This window comes from Peromyscus maniculatus, chromosome 9 (genome assembly GCF_049852395.1).
Source record: "Peromyscus maniculatus bairdii isolate BWxNUB_F1_BW_parent chromosome 9, HU_Pman_BW_mat_3.1, whole genome shotgun sequence".
NCBI classification, from domain to species: domain Eukaryota; kingdom Metazoa; phylum Chordata; class Mammalia; order Rodentia; family Cricetidae; genus Peromyscus; species Peromyscus maniculatus.
In genome coordinates this window covers 27,600,231-27,618,650 of record NC_134860.1, presented here as the reverse complement: position 1 = coordinate 27,618,650, position 18,420 = coordinate 27,600,231, and positions in this window count along the sequence as shown.

The following is an 18,420-nucleotide window of genomic DNA, read 5'->3' as shown; positions in this document are numbered from 1 at the left end:
GAGATCCGCCTGGCTCTGCCTCCCGAGTGCTGGGATTAAAGGCGTGCGCCACCAACGCCCGGCGGAGACTAGAATCTTAAAGCGGCTTCAGAGACCTTTTCCTGTCCATGCAAAATATCTACAAATAACAAAAGAAAAAATCATAAGAGATGTTAAAGTCACTTCTGTCTCTTCTAATTTCTCCCAAATATTCTATTTTAATCTTTCTTTGTTTTGCCTTCATTTAAGTGAACTCTATATCCTTGTTAATATATGTCTAATCACATATGAAAATATTCTGGGTTTTGTTCCTGTAGACACATTCTGACAGAGGGGTAAGTTATAAAGAAAAAGTGGGCGAGATGACTCAGCCCGGAGAAGCACCTGACGAGCTCAGTTCCGTCCTTGGGACCCAGACACAGTGGGAGAACACCGACTTCACGCGTTTTTCTCTGGTCTCATGTGCACTGCTATTCATGCAGACATGCACACGCAGAGAGTAATAATTAATAAAATTTGGTATTTAGGATGTGGAGCAAAGGGAACACTCCTCCACTGTAGGTGGGAATGCAAGCTTGTACAACCACTGTGGAAATCAGTATGGCGGTTTCTCAGAAAATTGGGAATCGAACTACCTCAAGACCCAGCCATCCCACTCTTGGGCATATACCCAAGGAATGCTCAATCATACCACAAAGATACATGCTCAGCTATCTTCAGAGCAGCATTATTTGTAATAGCCAGAACCTGGAAACAACCTAGATGCCCGTCAACTGAAGAATGGATTAAGAAAATGTGGTTCATATACACAATGGAGTACTACATAGCAGAGAAAAACAATGACAGCATGAAATTTGCAGGCAAATGAATGGAACTAAAAAATATCATCCTGAGTGAGGTAACCCAGACTCAGAAGGACAAACATGGTATGTACTCACTCATAAGTGGATACTAGATATAAATCAAAGAACAATCAGACTGCAACCTGTCCCAGTCAGCTGGGTCTCAACAGGGGCGACCCACCTGCAGGAGAGAATGAAAGAGACGGGAGACACAAAGGAAGACAACAAGACAGGGTTCTGATCAAGCTGCAAATTTTATTCTCCTCAGCAAGGCTTATATAGCATGGGAGGAGAAGGGGGCAGGAAGGAGGGAAGGAGTGCACGATGTGCAGGTTGAGCAGCTGAGGGGGGCATGCAGCTGAGGGGGGCGTGCAGCTGACGGGGAGCATGCAGCTGAGGGGGGCGTGCAGGTCGTGAGGCTGCAGGGTGTTGTGCTAGGTGGTAAGGTCACTGGTCAGGGCCCATTGTTCTGTTGCTATGCTACCTGACCTACCTGACCGCGAGATGTTTTTTATCTTTGGGGGCATCTGGTTTAGGACCTGTGGCTTGTTCTCTGGCCTAGCTAGTACTTTTCTATGGTTCGTGGTTGGTCCCTAACAACAACCCACAGAACCAGAGAGGATATATAGCAGGGGGGACCCTAGAATGACTGTGGCTTATAATAAGTGTTGGTTTTACACAATTACTGGTCAATCCTCAATGAAACATTTCACTATTATTATAAATAAGAATTTATACTGTATCAAGCTGATGCTAGAAAAATAAATAAATAAATAAATAAATAAATAAATAAATAAATAAATAAATAAAATGGGAAAAAAGTCAAACAAACAAAAATACAAATAAAAAATTATTTTTGGCTCATGGTTTTGGTGCAAGGTTGAGAGGCCATATCTAGTGATGGCCTTCTTGCTTGGCAGAGCTCCAATGTGACCCAGGGCATCACATGGTAAGGGACAGGGGGCACATGTGTGTACATGTCCTTTCTCTCTCTTACGATTAAAAAAGTCATTTTTCAATCATGGAGACTTAATCCTGATGACCTTATCCAGCCCTGGTCTGACCCTCCAAAGGCTCTGCTTCCAAACCCCGCAAGCTAAGTTTCTACTCCTTTAATGCCCTCCAATGGGAACTACAGCTCAATATGACTTTTGGAAAGGACAAAACATATTCAAACCACACCAGCAAATGATTGGACATCTACAGGGTACTATGTAATAATATAGCAGTATGATCCTTTCCCAGAAGTAAAATTGTTGTTTGCTCACCAAATTCAGTAGACATTCCCAAAATATGCATACACCACTCCTAAATACACCAACTTCCACTCCTAATGGTATGTATGGTGGTCCTACATGTGCATATGCGTGTGTGTGTGTGTGTGTGTGTGTGTGTGTGTGTGTGTGTGTGTGTGTATGTGTGTGTGCTGGGGATTGACGGTAAGGCCCTTATGTATGCTGGGCAAATACCAGCCACCAGCATCCACTACATGCAGGTCTTTCCGTCTGTTCCAGAGAATGTCTCTCACACAGCCCAGTCTTACACAGCCCAGTGAGGATTAAGTGAGATGGGATAGTTAATGGGATGGTGCAAATATTGGTGAGATAATGTGGTGCTTAATAAAGGCAGACTTGCTAACTCTGGGACCAAGAATGTCATATGGATAACTCAGGCATTCATGTTCTAGACAAAATTGCCATGAGCCAGCACACAGGCCTCAGGGGCACTTTAATTTTCCAGGTAAGCATAACAGCATGCCTGCATGAAGAGGGATTTGTGCCACAACCAATTACCTGTTGCCTCCTTCTGCCACGGGGGTCCCTAAACACTCCTGTTTTCACTCATTTGATGGCCACTGGCTGAAGGGAACAAGAGCCTGGTGTCACAAAACAGTCTTGAGCCTGGAGTAAGCTTTCTATTGGGGTCCCTGTAGGCAGAAAGAGAATCCTGCTCCCAGTGGGGAGGCACTCAAGCACTAAAGTTCAAGGACAGAATTGTATGGGGAAGGCACCATATATTAGCAATCTCTAGAGGTTGTATTGTACATTTGTCAGACAAGTCAAAGAAAGACATTCACCTGTAAAGCAGCATATCAAATATGAAAAATGACCCTCACAGATCTAAATAGTCCCGTCACAGAATGCATATAGCCCCATAGTACCCAAATCCAGGTACTGATTTAAAAACTCTAACTGTAGACATTTCTCATCCAACCGAAGACAATACCAACTAGAGATGGTGCCACTCTCTGATATTCTACAGGCTGTCTACTGCCATCCCAACCTGGCCAGATCTTGCCTGATATCATACTGCTTAGCAGAATCATTGCTACTGTAGCATGTCACTAGTTGTAAGATATACTCTCACTTCAGAAGAGACTGGAAAACCAGGTATGCCTGGGAATACTAGTAATTCTGGCACTTGAAAGATAGAGGCATGTAGCAGGCTTTTTCTTTTGTGCCAAAAACCAGCTCCCAGATCATGACACAGAGACTTATTATTAGTTTTGAATGCTCAGCCTAGCTTACGCACATTTCTGGCTAGCTCTTTTAACTTAAATTAACCTGTTTCCCTTTATCTACCTTTTGCTTCTGGGATTGTTACCTTTCTTTCTTCTGTATATCTTACTTTCACATGTCTGTCTGTCTGGTGTCTGCCTGGCTTCTTGCCCCAAGTGTCTCCCTTGTTCTCCTCTCCTCCTTCTTCTCTCATTCCTCCCATTCTTCTTCTCTTAGATTTCTCCTCTTATTGATCTTCTTTGCCTGGCAGCCCCACCTTTCCTTTCTCCTGCCCAATTTCTGGCCATTCAGCTTTTTATTAGACCAATCAAGTGTCTTAGACAGGCAATATGAAACAGATGCTACACATCTTTACATAATTAAACACACATCCTTACATCATTAAACAAATGCAGCATAAACAAATGTAACACATCTTTGCCTACTTCAAATAACAGTATACAACAGATTAATGCAAGTTCAAAGCCAGCAATGTAGTCTGCCTAACAAGTTACAAACCCATCAGGGATCCATAGTGACACCCTATATCCTAGATATCCATTAACAGATGAATGGTTAATTAAAATGTGGTACATTTACACAATGGAATATTACTCAGCTGTTTAAAAAAATAAAATCATGAAATTCACAGGTAAATGGAGTTAGAAAAAAAAAATCATCCTGAGTGAAGCACCCCAAATCCTAAAAGGCGAATATAGTATGTATTCTCTTATAAGAGGATGTTAGCTGTTAAGCCTTTGATGGGCATGCCACAATCCATATAACCACAGATATTAGGTATAGAGTAAGAGACTTGAGGGGAGGGAAGGATTTCCTGAGGAACGGGAATAGAATATATAGTCATGGAGAGATGGGGAGGAGGTAAGACTGGAATTGGAGGATTAAATGGAGAAGGAACGGGAAGAAGGGGATAAGGGAGGGAATATAGGAGGAACAGCCAAAACTAAGGGCCATCTGTGGGGTCAGTAGAGAAACCTACCACAGTACAAGCTTCTCATATGAATATATTAAAAAAGCACACAAATGGAAGACATCTAAATGGAATCACCAAATAACAGGGAGGCAAAGGCCCAGCCAGGCATCTCTTGCCACCAAATGAAACCTCCAATACCAACAATGGTTACATGCAATTGAGTTGTTGGCCAAAGGGCCTCATGGAAACCCCCAAACAACTCAAGCTATTTCCAAGTCTATCTGGTGCTCTCAACAAACTGAGGGTAAGTCCCTGCTGCTGAAAACAGCACCACGTATCTTACTGAACACAGAGAAGTCAATCTGGTGCCTGACTAGATTCTTCCCCCCCACCCCACCCCCCGCACCCAGAATAGTGTTCATGGCACTGAAAGGTATTCTGCATGATACCTGAGAAGAAAGGTGAATACCAGCCCAGCTCTAAACCCTTCAGTCGACAACGGTGACTTGTCTACATGGCACACTGGTACAATGGCAGCACAGACGTCATAGGAGAAACCAACCACTCTCTGATTGAACTTAAGGCTTGCTCCATGAGATGGAGCCCACGCCTGACACTGCTCAGATAGCCAAGAATCTGGGACCAGATAGACCACTGACCTAGGGGAGAACCAAATACTATTGTTCTGCTAAAGGAACATAGCAATAAAATGGCTCCTAATAACATGCTGTTGTGCCCACAGATCAGTCAGTATCTTGCTCAGCAATCATCAAAGAAACTTCCTCCTGCAGTAGATGGGAACAAATGCTCACAAATGGACAATGTGCAAAGAGTGAGAGACCTTGGAACACACAGTACTACATGAAATGTCTCCATCAAGTCCTTCCTCTCAGAGCTCAGGGAACCCTTCAGGAAGAGCAGGCAGAAAGAGTGTAAGAACCAGAGGAGACAGACACAAAGGAAACACCTTCCAGAAACAAAAGGACTGACCATTTACAAACTCATGAAAATCATGCATGAAGTCTGCATGGGTCCAAGCAGATACAGTCCCGGCACTGAGAAGGGATGTGGACATGATCTCCCAGCCCTAACCAAGAAGCTGCTCCAATTGACAACCCTCAGAAAAGCAAAATGCGTCTTCACCAATGGATTCTCATCAAGGATACAGACCACTTTCAAGGGCAGGCCCCATGCCCAGCAGTAGACAGCCAACTCGAAATGAACTCGTGGTTTTGGGGGAAGTTTTTGATGTTTGTTTAGTTTCTGTGGTGGTGGTGTTGTGACTGTTGTCTCATAAAGCTTTGTCTGGGCATTTGTTTCTTACCTCCTGATCTTTTGCTTTTATGTATTATGGTTTCTGAGTTTGTGTTCTCATGGGCTTTCTTTGTGTGAGTGTGTATGTGCTTCTCATACTTCATTTTGTTCTGGTTTTCCCTCTGTTTTTTGTTTGTTTTGTTCTGTTCTGGTTTGTTTGTCTTTTATTTGCCTGGTTGTTTTCTAAAGAGAGAAAGAAGTGTGGAGTTGGCTGGGGGGGATATGGGGAGGACCTGGGAGGAGATAAGGAATGGGAAACCATGATCAGAATATGGGAATATGGGAAAAACCCATTTTCAATGAAAACAAACAACCAAACAAGGAGCCAGAGACCGTCCCTGGAATATGAACTGTCCAGAGCATGTCCTAGCACTCCTTCTGTCACTACTTCCGTCGCTTAGGAAGAGGTCAGTGTGCTCTTCTGTTTGCCCAGAAGGTGACATGGACTCACTGAGACAAAGTTATTGAATGAGTGTTTGTGGGAATGATGCCCAGAGCTGCCACCTGCCAACCGGCTGGGACAGTGAGCTGCAGGAGACACACTGGGCTCCCTGGCGCTTTCACCAAGGTCACCTAACATCAAAGAGCACAAGAAAAGTTCCACACAGCTCTGGAAGGCTGTTTACCAACCAGCAGAGATGAATGAATCTGCACGGGGCTGACCGATGGGGTGAAGAAGAGCTGATGATGGCAGGGACTCTCGGGGACCTTTCCTTTCTTTTACCCACCCAGTGCTGGCGTGCATGCTGGGGACATGTGCAGACAAGGCTAGCTGGCCAAGTCAAAAACAGAAGAGTCCCCTTTGGTCATACTCTGTAAGAAGCCCACAAAGACAATTGTGACAACCAAATATTTCTATTATCAATGCCGACCTGCAACTGGGGCTGCTCAGAGCTTACAGGATAGGAAGCAGTAGTTACCCCACCCCGCCTTGCCCTGCACCTGCGCTGTGGTCTCTCTCTCTCTCTCTCTCTCTCTCTCTCTCTCTCTCTCTCTCTCTCTCTCTTTTTCCCTGCTACGTCTTGTTGCATATTCCTTATACAGCCAAGGATGACCTTGAGCTTCAGACCAGGCAGGCCTGCAACTCGGAGATTCACCTGCTTCTGCCTCCCAGTGCTGGGATGAAGAGGACAGCCACCACACCCTGGCCAAACTTCTGATCCCCTGCCTTTGCCTCCAGAGCAGTGAGGTGAAAGGCGCGCACCACCACGGCTGGCTTGTGGGATTCCAGGGATCTAAGCCAGAGCTTCCCAGAAAGCAGACAAACGCTCCACCTACTCTGCTCCTATCCCAGCTCCTTACCCGCTTCATCCATTTAGGAATGAAGTGCAAGGTCACAAAAGTAAAGGCCATATTCAAAGAAAGCCCATCTCCCAAGCCCAGTCCCATTCAAACCAGTTTGTTCCCAGCAAGGAAAACAGCCGATGTTTCTTAGGAAACCAGTGTCGTGACTAGTAAAAGACAGTGATGTCCTCAGGCAGCCCTCTCCAAGAGAGGTCCTAGGACTCTGCTGGGAAACTCATGAAATGATGCCTGTGCCTAGACCGCCAGTGCCTTCACCCACTTCCTCAGACTGCTCAATCCTGTAACACTGGGTATTTGTGTTCTAAATCCAGGGTTTCTATTTCTGTGGAAAATGTTCTCGGTGACTCTTCCGAGTCAAGCTTGGGAAACCCTGCCTGCAGACACTTCCTGTTTCCAAGGTTGCAAAACTGTAGAAACAGGACACACTTAGGCTAGCAAATGCAGCTGACCTGCAAGTTAGCGTCTTGAAACATAGTCAAAGGTTCTTTCTTCTGTGGAACCAAAATAAGACCAAAATGCTTTCATCCTAAAACTAAGGCCTAAGATTTCTCCTTTTAGGTACAGGCCATGAGTGTTACTGAAACCCGTCAGTCCAGATTCCAGAAACCAGGAAGTATAAAAGTACAGAGTCACAAGGTAGTCAAGAGGTAATGACTGCCAGACTATAGAATGTCCTCTCCCTGGTTTCCAGGGTAACTGACCACAGAAATGTCCCCACCTGAGGGCAGCCAATGAGAAATGGTGGTGGGCAACCACCCCCTTAGAAATAAGATTAAGCCATGATTTCTAGAAAGTCCCTAGAAGTGAGCCAATCAGAATTGTACCCATACTAGCACCCCTAAATGATGTAACCTTGTGGTTTTTGCCTTTAAAAACTGAGCTTGCAGAGAGGTGGACACTTCCTCCAGCCTCCACTGTGTTGGATCTGTTGGACGAAGTCCCTGCCTAGGCTTGTATTGCTTTTGGATATCCCAAATTAAACCTTGCTTTTGTATTCCGGCATGCTCGTCTTTGGTGGTTTCTCTGGGGGTCACGTTCTAGGCACAACACTTCTTATTAATCTCTCTAAGGAAAACAAAACAAAAACCCAAGCTTTCTCCAGAGATCTGATGTTGATCAGGGTTGCTGTGCCATTTAAGGCTGCAACATAAAAAGGAATTCTAAGCGCCTAGAGAGATGGTTCAATGGTGAAGACCACTGGTTGCTCTTCCAGAAGACCTGGGTTCAATTCCCAGCCCATAGGGCAGCTTGCAACCAAGGAATCTGTCCTCTGTGGGCATCAAGCATGCAAGTGGTACATCAGATACATGCATGTCAAGCACCCATACACACAGAAATAAATCTTTTTTTTTTTTTTTTAAGGAAACTTAAGAACTGCCACACCCATCCCTGAAAGCCAGGGTGGGTGCACTGGATAATTGTTCTGTTTCCCAAACACTGATTCCAAAAGCCAAAGAACAGCAACTTACTCAAGAATCAAATGTGAATGGGACTCAGGCTGAGGAGAAAGGAAGAGTCTGATTGAAACCGTTGTTTGAGTTCATCTAATCTCAGTTTGGAAATGTTATCTTTGGCCTTTTACAAATCATCAGATGCTAAGCTATGGAATTAAACTAGGTGTCCACAGTCAGAGAAGTAGCAAAGAAGATTTGGTGGTGTGTAGAGACAATGAACAGCTATTCAAATATTAAAAATATCCCATCATTTGTGCAACATGCATGAGCCTGGAGAAAATGATGTTAAATGAAATAAGCCAGGCACAGAACTAAAAATGCCTACCTTTTCACTCACAAGCAAAAATGAAAAAAGTTGATCTCATACATGTGGAAATAGCAATAAATAAGGACAGTGGAGGGGGTAGAGTTAATGTGTACAAACAGCAGTAAGATGGAAGAAGTTCCAACATTCTGCAGGACAATAGGTGACAGTCACTTAAGAAGGGATGCCGAACATCCTAGTGCAGATTTGTAATTCCAGCACTCAAGTGGCTAAGGCAGGAGGATCATGAGTTTCAGGTAAGTCTGGACTACACAGCAAGAACCTGCCTCAAATACTTAAAAGTGGCCTGATGGTGGTGGCACACACCTTTAATCCCAGCACTTGGGAGGCAGAGCCAGGTGGATCTCTGTGAGTTCAAGGCCAGCCTGGTCTACAGATTGGGATCCAGGACAGGCTCCAAAACTATACAGAGAAACTCTGTTGCAAAACAAAACAAAACTTGAAAGTGGTGATGGAGGGTGGTGGTACAGGAAGATAGCTCCGTCTTTAAAGTGCTCATCTACAGACATGGGAACCTGAGCTTGACTCCCAGAGCTCATATTTAAAAGCCAAGCATGGTGGGCACAGGCTTTCGATCCCAGCAATAGAGATACAAGTAGACACTTGAGCTCATTGGCCAGACAGTTTACCCTACTCAGCTGCTCCAGACCAGTGAGAGACAATGTCAAAAAAAAAAAAAAAAGACAGAAGGTGTCTTGTGCCTAAAGAACAACACTGGAACACTGGAAGTTGTCCTTTGGCCTCCATGTGCACATGACACATAGACACAGACACACCCAGTCCCCAACACATGCAAGGGAAAAAGTATTGATTGAACTTCTATTTTTTCCATTTGTGGTTCTGATTGCAAAGGGTCATTTGAAATGAAATGAAAGTTGGAAACTGGCTAATTCAATTCTGTTCCTGCCATCAGGAGGATGGGAACTCCAAATACCATCCCAGATGTAAGAAAACAAGTGAAGGAGGACACAGGAAGTTAACTGGCTTTCCCAGAATGTTCCTAGAACATTCTTGCTTGAGTTCTGTTGTTCAGCTCTGTTCCTAGACTGGTGGTTGGGTTACAATGTTGGCACCTGCTACGGAAGGTGCTCCCCAAGGGGGAGCTGATCTACCCAGCAGGCACCTGCCATGGAAGGTGCTCCCCAAGGGGGAGCTGATCTACCCAGCCCAGCCAAGTCATTTGTTGTTACATTGTGAGACTCCTATCTCAAAGACAAACAAACCAAACATTTGTAAAGGTGCTGGGGGAGAAGTTTCAATGGGTAAAATCCTTGGTGCACAAGTATGAGGCTCTGAGTTTGGATTCCCAATGTCCATACAAAAGTCAAGCATGCTGTAACTTAGCTAGAGAGTAGAGACAGGTCAGTGACCAGGGCTTGATGGCCAGCCAGTGTAGCTGGAACAGTCATCTCCAGTTTCAGTGAGTGGTGAAGCATCTGAGGAAGACACCAATGTCAGTACCATCAAGTGCACCTACATTTACATACTCCGCACATGTACACACATGTTCATGTCTTCCGGTGCTGATTCAGGATTCAGATGGGGGGTTTGAAGTCCTCGGGGAAGGAGTTCTCTGGTGTATTGATTACTAATTGTAGGTATTCAGATGCTCACAGATCAGGACACTTTGAATATTAATGCTGTAGTATTGCCCAGCATATATGTCATCTTAACTGATGGACCTTAAAATAATCTTTAGGGCTAAGGATACAGCTCAGTTTTAGTGGGCCTACCTCATATATATAAGATCCCAGGTTGAATTCCCAGCACCACAAAACAAAACAAAACAAAAAACCAAATCAAAACAACAACAACAAAAACCTAAACCAACCAAACAAACAAAAACAAAGCCAAACAAAACAAGCTTTCTAAAGATTAAGAATAAGAGATGCTTGAGGAATTACCTTAGTTGTCCCGGTAGCTCCCAAAAGTGCTGCTAGGCAAGCTCACAGGTCACTTGCAGCCTGAGATGTTCACAGCAGATGAAGATGCTCAGATCATATAGTTCACTGAAGCAATCACACATAGATTCTAATAAGGGAGGGAAAGCTGGAAGAGGCTACATACTTCTTCTTGGGTATGGATAGGGTGAAAAGCCTGTGCTATCCAAATCCCTGGAACTTTTATAGCTCTTTCTCCTCTCTTTCAGCCACATTAGTATCCACAATGACAGTTTGTCTATCAGGACCAGAGGTATGGTTTGAGCAGGACACCTAACAGGCAACACCTCTGGGATCAGAATTCCTTCTTGCTCTATCAAAGCCACACTTGACAGTACCCCAGGACAACATCTAGAGCTGTCAAAATAAACAAAATAGGTAGGCACAGTTGTAGCTAGAGTTTTCCTGGCTGGCCCACAGTCAGGACAAATCTCTCTCACCCACCAGTCCGACAGCCGCTTAGACCCAACCGAGTAAACACACAGACTTACATTTCTTACAAACTGTATGGCCACAGCAGGCTTGTTATTATCTAGTTCTTATATCTTAAATTAACCCATATCTATTAGTCTATAAGTTGCCACATGGCTTGTGGCTTATCGGTACCTTACATCTTTTCATGGCAGCAGCTGGCAGCATCTCTCTGACTCAGCCTCCCACTTCCCAGAATTCTCCTCTCTCCTTGTCCCACCTATACTTCCTGCCTGACTACTGGCCAATCAGTGTTTTATTTATTAACCAATCAGAGCAACACATTTAACATACAGAACTTCCCACAGTACACAGTCATTCTTGGGTAGAAAGGGATACCCTGACCAGAATGGATATCACCATAGGAGCCAATTAAGACCTCAAAGAATATTGATTGAAAGCCTCCTATCATTATAGACAACTGATGGATTCTGCATAACATCCCCTTTCCAGATCTTTTTAAAAGAAAAGATGTATTCACGTTCACTTTATGTATATGGGTGTTTTGCCTGCATGTATGTCTGTGCACTAAGTGCATGACTCCCTGAAATTGAAGTTATGGATGGATGTGAGCTGCCATGTGGATGCTGGGAATCAGCCCTGGATCTTCTAGAAGAGCAGTTAATGTTCTTAGCTGCTGAGCCATCTCTCCAGCACCCTCCACACCTTTCCAAATCTTGTCTCTAAGCCAGATGCATTGATGTAACATGCCTGGAATCCCAGTATTTGGGGAAAAAAGTCAGAGAGATCAAGGAGTTCAAGGTCAGCCTCAGGTACACAGTGAGTGGGAGGTCAGCTTGAGCTACATGAGACACTATATCAAAAAAACAAAAAGAGCCGGGTCGTGGTGGTGGCGGTGGTGCACATCTTTAACCCCAACACTCAGGAGGCAGAGCCAGGCGGATCTCTGTGAGTTTGAGGCCAGCCTGGGCTACAGAGTGAGTTACAGGAAAGGTATAAAGCTACACAGAGAAACCCTGTCTTGAAAAACAAAACAAAACTAAAACAAAAAAACAAAAACAAAAGAAAGAAAGAAAGAAAGGAAGGAAGGAAGGAAGGAAGGAAGGAAGGAAGGAAGGAAGGAAGGAAGGAAGGAAGGAAGGAAATGTTGTCCCTTGGTAGCAGGGATACATGGTGTCTGTGGACTGTCACATCCCTTCCTTTCTGTGTTTGGCAGACACATAACTCTGCCTGGTCTATCCCTGCACCAATGCATCTCCTAAGCTGCTGGCTTCCTTGTTTAGTTTCGTCTCTTCCTATTTGCTTCTTTTACTCTACACGGCAGAATTGAGTAATCTTAAATAGTACAGCAAACATACATTACAAGAGATTATCACAGAATTAAGAGATTTTGAAAAAAATATTTGTTTTAGAAATGATGGAAGCTACTATACAAAAATTCATTTAGCTTATCTGTCTTTGGAAATAGCAAAGGGAAAAATTTTTTTGTGGGTGGTTTGTTTATCTAGGGATTTTCCCCTTTAAAATAGAGGGCTTTGAGAAAAGCAGACTTTGTGGAATTAAATGCCGAGTTGATTTGTGCAAATGACTTGGGACTTGATGTATAGACCAAGTGGGCCTGGAACTCACAGAGATCCACCTGCTCTTGCCTCCTGAGTGTGTGTTACTGGAAAATGTTCTGTCCATCCCCTCCCCCCCAAAAAAACCAACCAAACAAACAAACAAACAAAAAAACTTAAATCTGAACAAGCTTATTTACTTAGGTTATTGAAGGTATATATTAGTTATTGGTAATTTTATTGTAACAAAGTACCCCAGAGGTACTGTTCAACTAGCACTGGTTGTCTCCATGTCAATGATCAGGGATTTGAGGGCAGCCAGTTGGGCAGTCTCTCAGGAGGCTGAAGCAAAAGTGTGCTCAGGGTCACAGTGAGAGGAGACTTAGAGCCTCTCCGTAGGGCCTTCGGGCATCCTCACGATATCGAGTCTGGCTGTTGGTTATAGTAGTCTCAAGAATGGTAGATGCTGCTGCCACCATGTTCTGCTCAGCAGCAGTGACTGAAGAAGACTGTCTCATGCTCAAGGGATGGGAGATGGCTTCCCGCCTCTAATTTGGAGAAGAGTCACATACTTTGTGGTCTTGTTGAAAATGTTCCATGGGCTGTGATGAACCAAAGTTGGGAGAGTGCTTGCCTAACACTCCACCTAGCACTCAGTCTCCAGGACTGAGTGTTCCAAATGTGATGGCACAGGTCTGTGATCACAGCATTCAGTAGGTAGAGGCAGGAAAATCAGATATTCAAAGTCATCTTTGGCTACTCCACAAGTATAAGGCAGCCTGGAATTCATTTTTCTCCTGTATATAATTAATTAAGTCAATTAAAAACGAAAAAGTGCCACTGAGATCGTCAGTAGGTGAAGTTCATGCCACCAAGCCTAACAACCTCAGTTTGGTCCCCAGATCCCACAAGATGGAAGGAGTGAACTGACTCCCACAAGTTATCCTCTAACCTCCACAGGGGCTTCACAGAACTTGTGGCTTCACACACACACACACACACACACACACACACACACACACACACACAATTAAAAACCTCTACAAGGTGCCTATTTGACCCTCAGCTTCGTGAATTAAAGGTATGTTTCACCCCTTCCATTTTCTTACAATAACTATGCATCAAGTATTCTGCACATGGCAGCCTGGCCATGGCACACAGAGCAAGGCAGATGCTGTCTAGGCTGGCAGAATGGAAAAGATGGAAAAGGAAGCCTGGCTGGGGCAAACCCAAGTATGGTTAAAGGGAGGTGCCAGGTTGGAGGGTCTGGAACTGTGGTGACCTTGGAGGAACACCGAGTAGTTTCCTGTCCACAGTGGCGTCTGTGACCAGTGTCTCTTGAAGCAATGTGGCCTCCGGATTTTCAGACGTGATTTTTCAAGAGAAAGTGGGAATGTGTGTTCACTTGTAAAATCCTGAATTTCTGTGTTAGCAACTAATTCAAGCCTTTACAAAACACTATGAGAAAGAAAAAGTGCCAGTGGGCCTAATTTAATCCAAGTGTGACATTCTGCCATATCTAAACTTAAAAAAAAACAAAAGAACAAAAGATTGAAACTCTGATGATTTCAGGATGATGTCAGCAGAAGTATCAGAGCAAGTTTTAGATGTAAATGGTAAAGTAACAATTTAGTTAAAGATTGAAAGATGAGAGTTCCATGCATAGATATCAAATAGACAAAAAAGTGTTCACATAAAGTAATAAAAGCTCAGATAAAATTTCAGATGAAGGCTCTATTATCTTAGTGGTGGGAAGACCTTGAATACTGAGAGATTCGACAATTTTAAATGATGTTAGTGCTTTTTATAAAACTTAAAAACAAAAATCTTGAACTTTCCAGCAAGACATACTAGAAGCTGTCTTTGTGTGACATGGTGAAGATAAGATTCTGAAGAGAAAAGAGGAGGAAGAGCTTTGGAAATCCACACAAGGAGTGTTAGGACAGCTAGAGTGCAGAGAAATAGGGAGTAGGCGGAAATGGGGTGGGGGGCGGGGGGTTCAGACGCCTCACCCTCCAGGCAAGCCAGGTGGTCCTGCCACGGGACAAGCCCACAGACCTCACAAGCCTCTACTCCAGCTGCAGGTCTTGTTGAGACACAGATTTCTCCAGAGGGATAGGTCAACAGTGGAGAGTTCCTCAGCTCAGAGAAAATAACTACGACCCTGAGCCATCTTAAGAGAGAATCTATTGTTCAAACTTGAGCTATCCTTGGGACCTGGGAACAGGGAAAAATGACAAGGGCATGAAGTTAACCTGCCACAGCCCCGAGGTGAGAATCAGTCGTAGGAGACAGTTGAGGAGAACTAGACAACCTGACCGGTCAAGGCCAAGTACAGCCAGCAGGAAGCTGGTGGGGGCCCTGGAGTGTCTAGGCAAAGACAGCACCACCCCCATGCCTGATGGTGAGTCTCGTCGTCGTCGAAGAAGAACTCTGGAACTTGGTACCTTAGGTCTGAGGTCTGCAGGTGGATCAGCTGGTGGAGGTACCTAACTGAGGCGGGGCTCACTGTGACTGACACCGCAGCCGCATGCATCCCTGAGGGGTCACTGAAGCTGGCTGGGTTTCAAACGTCTGAAGACAGGTCGACCTGCGCATCCCTTTGCAGGGTCTGGTTCCTCCCTTCCCAACGCATGTGGGGGACACAGACCCGCCCCCAACTAGAACATGGAGTCTCAGGATGGGAGACTGCCCACCCCACAGATCACAAGCATAAATGGCCAACTAAGGCCCCAGTACACAAAAAAGGGAAACTAGACAGCATCTCTGGTGGGCACTGGACAGTTTTCCAATACAGGCTCAACATCAAGCATCTTTTATCTTTTCCTGGCCACCTATGTTTTCACTGTTCTAAATTTCCACTGTACTTTTGGTGAATACTCACTGTCTTGCTAGTATTTTCTTTCTGGAAAGCTTTTGTTTTCTTACTCCCCTTCATACACTTAGCGTGATCACAAAATTTTTTCATTATTAGAAATATTTTTATTTTAACTTCTTTTTTTCTGTTTGTTTGGTCTTTTTACAATATTTTTATTTTTAATTTTTGTTTGTTTGTTTGACATAAGATCGTCATATATATCCTTGGCTGGCCTGGAACTTGTTATGTAGACCAGGCTAGCCTTGAGCTCACACAGGTCCTTCTGCCTCCACCTCTTGCCTCCTGAGTGCTGGAGATATGTTTCACCACACCCAGACTTCGGGATGTTCTTACCCTCTCCATGTGGCTTCAGTCCTGAGAGGCAAGGATGGATCAGCATACACAAATCAACAAATATAATATTGGACATAACAGACCTAAGGGCAGAAATCACATGGTCCTCTGTAGTTGGAGATTTTTCCAGACCCACCGGGGCCTACAGCTACTCAGACCCAAGTAAACACACAAAGACTTATATTACTTATAAATTGTATGACTGTGGCAGGCTTTTTGTTATCTAGTTCTTATATCTTAAATTAACCCATTTCTATTAATCTATAAGTTGACACATGGCTTGTGGCTTACCGGTATCCTTACATCTTGCTTCTCATGGCGGCGGCAGCAGCTGGCAGCATCTCCTGACTCAGCCTTCCACTTCTCAGAATTCTCCTCTCTCCTTATCCCACCTATACTATACTTCCTGCCTGGCTACTGGCCAATCGGCATTTTATTTATCAATCAGAGCAACACATTCACAGCATACAGAAAGACGTCACCAGCAGTTCTCTCAATAAATGCTGAAAAAAAATCTAGCATCCGTTCATGACAGCCTCAACAAATGGTGCTAAGAACACATAAACTGGATAACCCATATAAAAGAGTGAAACGAGATGCATAGTTCTCATCTTGCACAAATACTAATTCCAAAGAGATTACACATCTTAAACTCTGAAATTGTGAGAAAAACACGCAGGCTAAAACACTTCAGGAGTGAGGCATATGAGAGGTGTTCAGGAAATGATTCTAGCAGCACAGGAAATAACCACAGGAACTGACAATGGAATTATACAAAATTTAAAAATATATAGCAAAATTTGAAAACAGCAGAGTAAGGGCTGGAGGTGACTCAGTGATTACGAGCACTTGCTGCTCTTACAGAAGACCCCAGCACTTAGGGTGTCTGTAATCCAGTTTGAGGGCACCTTCTGGCCTCTGTAAGCACCAGGCACATGTGTACTACACAGACACAAATGTAGTCCAACAGTCACACACATAGCAACTTTTAAAACATCATCTAGTCACTAAATGGGCTAATGAACCAAGTAGACAGCTCTCACGGAAAGAAGTGGTAGAGCAGGCTGGAGAGGTGGCTCAGTGGTTAAGAGCACCGATTGCTCTTCCAGAGGTTCTGAGTTCAATTCCCAGCAACCACATGGTGGCTCACAACCACTTGTAATGAGATCTGGCGCCCTCTTCTGGCCTTCAGGGACACATGCAGGCAGAATACTGTACACATAATAAATAAATAAATCTTAAAAAAAAAAAAGGAACGGGTGACAAGGTGCTGGGGTGCAGAGGCTGAAGTGAGAGAGAGAGAGGAGGGGGATCAGAGAGATTAGGGATGGGGAAGGAAGTTAACCAAAATGAAAGGTGCATAGGAAAAGCTATATAAAAACTAATTTCAAGTATAATTTAAAGAAGTTTGGGGCCAAGTGTGTCACACACACCTTTAACACTCTCGCTTGGCATGCAGAGACCCGCCCTGTGGTTTCAAGGCCAGGTAGCACTAGATTGTGAAACCCTACCTAACAAAACAATCAAACAAAAAACAGAGTTTGAAGAGAGATACCCTGCTGTGTGAAGCCATGAGTTAATAAACAGAACTCCCAGGGCCAGGTGTGGGAAACCCTAAGATCCCCTAGGCAGTACAGACTTTCCCCCTTTCCTTGGTCACCAACCAGACTCAGATGATAAGGCCTCATCAATGAAGACACCACATACCACACACTTTGCTACTAAGATATAGAGAAGCTGGAACTGAGCTGGAAGCTAGATTTCTTAGTTTAGGAAGGTGGTACGTGGGAAGATGGTATGCACACAGCTGGAGGAGGAATGTCATCAATGGTCTTACCCAGAAAACTACTATACAAACCTGCCAGACAAAATATACTACAGATGTAATAGTGGCAGGACTGTTACTGAGGTAATCAGCTGCTTTCTGGTTGGATTTTAGCCTCTCCTGTAGGAGACTATACCTATTGCAAGAAGCTCAAGCCCGTGGCTGAGAAGGTCGTGGGCTTTCAAGAGGACTCTGCAACTGTTGTTTCACTGAATGGACATGTTGTCAAACCACTCTCTAAGCATGTGTGTGTGTGTATGTTTACACATTTATTTATTTCTGTATGTACTTATTTATTTATTTGGTTTTTTGGTTTTACATGGTTTCTCTATGTAACAGCCCTAGCTGTCTTGGAACTTGCCCAGCTATTTAGTATTTATTTTTTAATCATAGATTAGTGTTGCTGTCGGCTTTGGCTGGAGAACTGCTGTTTACACTGGACAACAGCTATCTAAGTGTTCTATTGCTGTGCAGACACCATGACCACCACAGCTCTTATAAAGGAAGACATGTAATTGAGGCTGACTTACATTCAGTGGTTTGCTCCATTATTGTCATGGTGGGAAGCATGGTGGCATGCAGGCAGGCATGGTGCTGGAGAAGTAGCTGAGAATTATATTTCTCAGCCGGCAGCAGGCAGAGAAAGACACAAGGCCTGACTTGAGCATTTGAAACCCCAAAGCCCATGCCTTGTGACACATTTCCTCCAATAAGGCCACACCTACTCCAACAAGGCCACATCTCCTAATCCCTCTCAAGTAGTACCACCCCCCAATAACCAAGCATTCAAATCTATAAGCCT